General features: G+C 34.6%; 1 long non-coding RNA gene across 1 annotated transcript in view; it reads left to right on the forward strand.

Annotated features, from left to right (window-relative positions):
• Window positions 1-328: 328 nt before the first annotated feature.
• Window positions 329-8671, forward strand: part of LOC131355048 (uncharacterized) — a 15244-nt gene continuing 6901 nt past the window's right edge. Inside the window, exon 1 of the long non-coding RNA XR_009204816.1 lies at window positions 329-685. This is a non-coding gene — a long non-coding RNA (uncharacterized LOC131355048). The remainder of the gene's footprint in view (window positions 686-8671) is intronic.

Consider the following 8671-nt stretch of genomic DNA (forward strand, 5'->3'; position numbering starts at 1 on the left):
TAGATTGCTGACTTGGGAGCACCCAGTGTGTGTGTGTGTGTATTGGGGGGGTGGTTGTGGTGGCGTCTTCACCCATCATCACGTCATATCAACACATTTCGAAAGCCCTGAAATGACTCAGCACGTGCACCACTTGCATTTTCCTTCGTTTTCATTGTGCTGCTGCATGAAAGCTGCCCGGGTCTGAACCCCACGCAGACGTATGGGTGGCAAGACGCCCACAGTGTCGCACACACGGCCTTGATACCACCATGTGACGTCACCGCCCTCGGATAGGGTTGTCAGGGCTACCAGACTGGCTTTTTTTTTTTCCCCCTGCCCACTCGGGCTGTTTTTAATCACACCAGGGTGGAAAGAAATGACCTAGCCATAGTTACAGATGGAGCTGCTTTATGGTGTTTATAGTACTGCTTATAAAAGGAAGGGCTGATGGGAAAAGATCGTGTTTACGCTACGGTGTGCTAAATAACACCATCATACTTCCAGAATAGAGTATGGAGGCCATCTTGGAGATGCTCCAGGAAGGACGAGAAATCAGTGCTCCAGAAACACAACAGAGAGATGATCAGAGTTTCTAACATGTTGCTTGGACTTTCATGGGTGCTGATGTGTGAGCAGGACACACCAACAATCTTCAGCATCAGTTCACTATCAGCTACGCTTTCTGCAATCTTAACACCAAAAGGTACGCACTGCAGAGAAACATCATAGAGCTACATAACATAATATAGAGCTAGATAACACAACACAGAGCTACATAACACAACACAGAGCTACATTACACAATACAGAGCTACATAACAACACAGAGCTACATTACACAATACAGAGCTACATAACACAACATAGAACTACATAACACAACATAGAACTACATAACACAACACAGAGCTACATAACACAACACAGAGCTACATAACACAACACAGAGCTACATAACACAACACAGAGCTACATTACACAATACAGAGCTACATTACACAATACAGAGCTACATAACACAATACAGAACTACATAACACAACATAGAACTACATAACACAACATAGAGCTACATAACACAACACAGAGCTACATAACACAACACAGAGCTACATTACACAATACAGAGCTACATAACACAATACAGAACTACATAACACAACATAGAACTACATAACACAACATAGAGCTACATAACACAACACAGAGCTACATAACACAACACAGAGCTACATAACACAACACAGAGCTACATTACACAATACAGAGCTACATAACACAACACAGAGCTACATTACACAATACAGAGCTACATAACACAACATAGAACTACATAACACAACATAGAGCTACATAACACAACACAGAGCTACATAACACAACACAGAGCTACATAACACAACATAGAGCTACATAACACAACACAGAGCTACATAACACAACACAGAGCTACATAACACAACACAGAGCTACATAACACAACATAGAGCTACATAACACAACACAGAACTACATAACACAACACAGAGCTACATAACACAACACAGAGCTACATAACACAACACAGAGCTACATTACACAATACAGAGCTACATAACACAACACAGAGCTACATTACACAATACAGAGCTACATAACACAACATAGAACTACATAACACAACACAGAGCTACATTACACAATACAGAACTACATAACACAACATAGAGCTACATAACACAATACAGAGCTACATAACACAACACAGAGCTACATAACACAACATAGAACTACATAACACAACATAGAGCTACATAACACAACACAGAGCTACATAACACAACACAGAGCTACATTACACAATACAGAGCTACATAACACAACATAGAACTACATAACACAACATAGAGCTACATAACACAACACAGAGCTACATAACACAACACAGAGCTACATTACACAATACAGAGCTACATAACACAACACAGAGCTACATTACACAATACAGAGCTACATAACACAACACAGAGCTACATTACACAATACAGAGCTACATAACACAACACAGAGCTACATAACACAACACAGAACTACATAACACAACATAGAGCTACATAACACAACACAGAGCTACATAACATAATATAGAGCTAGATAACACAACATAGAGCTACATAACACAACACAGAGCTACATTACACAACATAGAACTACATAACACAATACAGAACTACATAACACAACATAGAACTACATAACACAACACAGAGCTACATGACACAACACAGAGCTACATGACACAACACAGAGCTACATGACACAATACAGAGCTACATAACACAACATAGAACTACATAACACAACATAGAGCTACATAACACAACACAGAGCTACATAACACAACACAGAGCTACATTACACAATACAGAGCTACATAACACAACACAGAGCTACATTACACAATACAGAACTACATAACACAACATAGAGCTACATAACACAACACAGAGATACATAACACAACACAGAGCTACATAACACAACATAGAGCTACATAACACAATACAGAACTACATAACACAACACAGAACTACATAACACAACACAGAACTACATAACACAATACAGAACTACATAACACAACACAGAACTACATAACACAATACAGAACTACATAACACAACACAGAACTACATAACACAACATAGAGCTACATAACACAACATAGAGCTACATGACACAACACAGAGCTACATGACACAACACAGAGCTACATAACACAATACAGAACTACATAACACAATACAGAACTACATAACACAATACAGAACTACATAACACAACACAGAACTACATAACAGAACACAGAGCTACATAACACAATACAGAACTACATAACACAATACAGAACTACATAACAGAACACAGAACTACATAACACAACACAGAGCTACATAACACAACACAGAGCTACATAACACAATACAGAGCTACATAACACAACACAGAACTACATAACACAATACAGAACTACATAACACAATACAGAACTAAATAACACAATACAGAACTACATAACACAATACAGAACTACATAACACAATACAGAACTACATAACACAACATAGAACTACATAACACAACATAGAACTACATAACACAATACAGAACTACTTAACACAACATAGAGCTACATAACACAACACAGAGCTACATTACACAATACAGAGCTACATAACACAACATAGAGCTACATAACACAACACAGAGCTACATGACACAACACAGAGCTACATAACAAAACATAGAACTACATAAAACAATACAGAACTACATAACACAACACAGAGCTACATAACACAATACAGAGCTACATAACACAACATAGAGCTACATAACACAACACAGAACTACATTACACAATATAGAACTACATAACACAACACAGAACTACATAACACAACACAGAACTACATAACACAACATAGAACTACATAACACAACACAGAACTACATAACACAATACAGAACTACATAACACAACACAGAACTACATAACACAACATAGAGCTACATAACACAACATAGAACTACATAACACAACATAGAACTACATAACACAATACAGAACTACATAACACAACACAGAACTACATAACACAACATAGAACTACATAACACAATACAGAACTACATAACACAATACAGAACTACATAACACAATACAGAACTACATAACACAACACAGAACTACATAACACAACATAGAGCTACATAACACAACATAGAACTACATAACACAACATAGAACTACATAACAACACAGAGCTACATAACACAATACAGAACTACATAACACAATACAGAACTACATAACACAACACAGAACTACATAACACAACACAGAACTACATAACACAATACAGAACTACATAACACAACACAGAACTACATAACACAACACAGAACTACATAACACAACATAGAACTACATAACACAATACAGAACTACATAACACAACATAGAACTACATAACACAATACAGAACTACATAACACAACATAGAACTACATAACACAACATAGAACTACATAACACAATACAGAACTACATAACACAACACAGAACTACATAACACAACATAGAACTACATAACACAACACAGAACTACATAACACAACACAGAACTACATAACACAATACAGAACTACATAACACAACACAGAACTACATAACACAACACAGAACTACATAACACAACATAGAACTACATAACACAATACAGAACTACATAACACAACACAGAACTACATAACACAACACAGAACTACATAACACAACATAGAACTACATAACACAATACAGAACTACATAACACAATACAGAACTACATAACACAACACAGAACTACATAACACAACATAGAACTACATAACACAATACAGAACTACATAACACAACACAGAACTACATAACACAACATAGAACTACATAACACAACATAGAACTACATAACACAATACAGAACTACATAACACAACACAGAACTACATAACACAACACAGAACTACATAACACAACATAGAACTACATAACACAATACAGAACTACATAACACAACACAGAACTACATAACACAACACAGAACTACATAACACAACATAGAACTACATAACACAATACAGAACTACATAACACAACACAGAACTACATAACACAACATAGAACTACATAACACAATACAGAACTACATAACACAATACAGAACTACATAACACAACACAGAACTACATAACACAATACAGAACTACATAACACAACACAGAACTACATTACACAATACAGAACTACATAACACAATACAGAACTACATAACACAACACAGAACTACATAACACAACACAGAACTACATAACACAACACAGAACTACATAACACAATACAGAACTACATAACAACACAGAGCTACATAACACAATACAGAACTACATAACACAATACAGAACTACATAACACAACACAGAACTACATAACACAACACAGAACTACATAACACAATACAGAACTACATAACACAACACAGAACTACATAACACAACACAGAACTACATAACACAATACAGAACTACATAACACAATACAGAACTACATAACACAACACAGAGCTACATAACACAATACAGAGCTACATAACACAACATAGAACTACATAACACAACACAGAACTACATAACACAACATAGAACTACATAACACAACACAGAACTACATAACACAACACAGAACTACATAACACAATACAGAACTACATAACACAACACAGAACTACATAACACAATACAGAGCTACATAACACAACACAGAACTACATAACACAACATAGAACTACATAACACAACACAGAACTACATAACACAACACAGAACTACATAACACAATACAGAACTACATAACACAACACAGAACTACATAACACAATACAGAACTACATAACACAATACAGAACTACATAACACAATACAGAACTACATAACACAATACAGAACTACATAACACAATACAGAACTACATAACACAATACAGAACTACATAACACAACACAGAACTACATAACACAACATAGAACTACATAACACAATACAGAACTACATAACACAACATAGAACTACATAACACAATACAGAACTACATAACACAACATAGAACTACATAACACAATACAGAACTACATAACACAACACAGAACTACATAACACAATACAGAACTACATAACACAACACAGAACTACATAACACAACACAGAACTACATAACACAATACAGAACTACATAACACAACACAGAACTACATAACACAACACAGAACTACATAACACAATACAGAACTACATAACACAACACAGAACTACATAACACAACACAGAACTACATAACACAATACAGAACTACATAACACAACACAGAGCTACATAACACAATACAGAACTACATAACACAACACAGAACTACATAACACAACATAGAACTACATAACACAACATAGAACTACATAACACAATACAGAACTACATAGCACAATACAGAACTACATAACACAATACAGAACTACATAACACAACATAGAACTACATAACACAATACAGAACTACATAACACAACATAGAACTACATAACACAACACAGAACTACATAACACAACATAGAACTACATAACACAATACAGAACTACATAACACAACACAGAACTACATAACACAACACAGAACTACATAACACAACACAGAACTACATAACACAATACAGAACTACATAACACAATACAGAACTACATAACACAATACAGAACTACATAACACAATACAGAACTACATAACACAACACAGAACTACATAACACAATACAGAACTACATAACACAACACAGAACTACATAACACAACACAGAACTACATAACACAACACAGAACTACATAACACAATACAGAACTACATAACACAATACAGAACTACATAACACAATACAGAACTACATAACACAACACAGAACTACATAACACAACACAGAACTACATAACACAATACAGAACTACATAACACAATACAGAACTACATAACACAACACAGAACTACATAACACAACACAGAACTACATAACACAATACAGAACTACATAACACAACATAGAACTACATAACACAACACAGAACTACATAACACAATACAGAACTACATAACACAACATAGAACTACATAACACAACATAGAACTACATAACACAATACAGAACTACTTAACACAACACAGAACTACATAACACAATACAGAACTACATAACACAATACAGAACTACATAACACAACATAGAACTACATAACACAATACAGAACTACATAACACAACACAGAACTACATAACACAACATAGAACTACATAACACAACACAGAACTACATAACACAACACAGAACTACATAACACAACACAGAACTACATAACACAACACAGAACTACATAACACAATACAGAACTACATAACACAACACAGAGCTACATAACACAATACAGAACTACATAACACAATACAGAACTACATAACACAATACAGAACTACATAACACAATACAGAACTACATAACACAACACAGAACTACATAACACAATACAGAACTACATAACACAACACAGAACTACATAAAACAACATAGAACTACATAACACAATACAGAACTACATAACACAACATAGAACTACATAACACAATACAGAACTACATAACACAACACAGAACTACATAACACAATACAGAACTACATAACACAACACAGAACTACATAAAACAACATAGAACTACATAACACAATACAGAACTACATAACACAACACAGAACTACATAACACAACACAGAACTACATAACACAACATAGAACTACATAACACAATACAGAACTACATAACACAACATAGAACTACATAACACAATACAGAACTACATAACACAACACAGAACTACATAACACAATACAGAACTACATAACACAACACAGAACTACATAACACAACATAGAACTACATAAAACAACATAGAACTACATAACACAATACAGAACTACATAACACAACACAGAACTACATAACACAACACAGAACTACATAAAACAACATAGAACTACATAACACAATACAGAACTACATAACACAACACAGAACTACATAACACAACACAGAACTACATAAAACAACATAGAACTACATAACACAATACAGAACTACATAACACAACACAGAACTACATAACACAACACAGAACTACATAACACAACACAGAACTACATAACACAATACAGAACTACATTACACAATACAGAACTACATAACACAATACAGAACTACATAACACAATACAGAACTACATAACACAACACAGAACTACATAACACAATACAGAACTACATAACAACACAGAGCTACATAACACAACACAGAACTACATAACACAATACAGAACTACATAACAACACAGAGCTACATAACACAATACAGAACTACATAACACAATACAGAACTACATAACACAACACAGAACTACATAACACAACACAGAACTACATAACACAATACAGAACTACATAACACAATACAGAACTACATAACACAACACAGAACTACATAACACAACACAGAACTACATAACACAATACAGAACTACATAACACAATACAGAACTACATAACACAACACAGAGCTACATAACACAATACAGAGCTACATAACACAACACAGAACTACATAACACAACACAGAACTACATAACACAACATAGAACTACATAACACAACACAGAACTACATAACACAACACAGAACTACATAACACAATACAGAACTACATAACACAACACAGAACTACATAACACAATACAGAGCTACATAACACAACACAGAACTACATAACACAACATAGAACTACATAACACAACACAGAACTACATAACACAACACAGAACTACATAACACAATACAGAACTACATAACACAACACAGAACTACATAACACAATACAGAACTACATAACACAACACAGAGCTACATAACACAATACAGAACTACATAACACAATACAGAACTACATAACACAATACAGAACTACATAACACAACACAGAACTACATAACACAATACAGAACTACATAACACAACACAGAACTACATAA

This window comes from Hemibagrus wyckioides, linkage group LG06 (assembly GCF_019097595.1).
Source record: "Hemibagrus wyckioides isolate EC202008001 linkage group LG06, SWU_Hwy_1.0, whole genome shotgun sequence".
NCBI lineage: Eukaryota > Metazoa > Chordata > Actinopteri > Siluriformes > Bagridae > Hemibagrus > Hemibagrus wyckioides.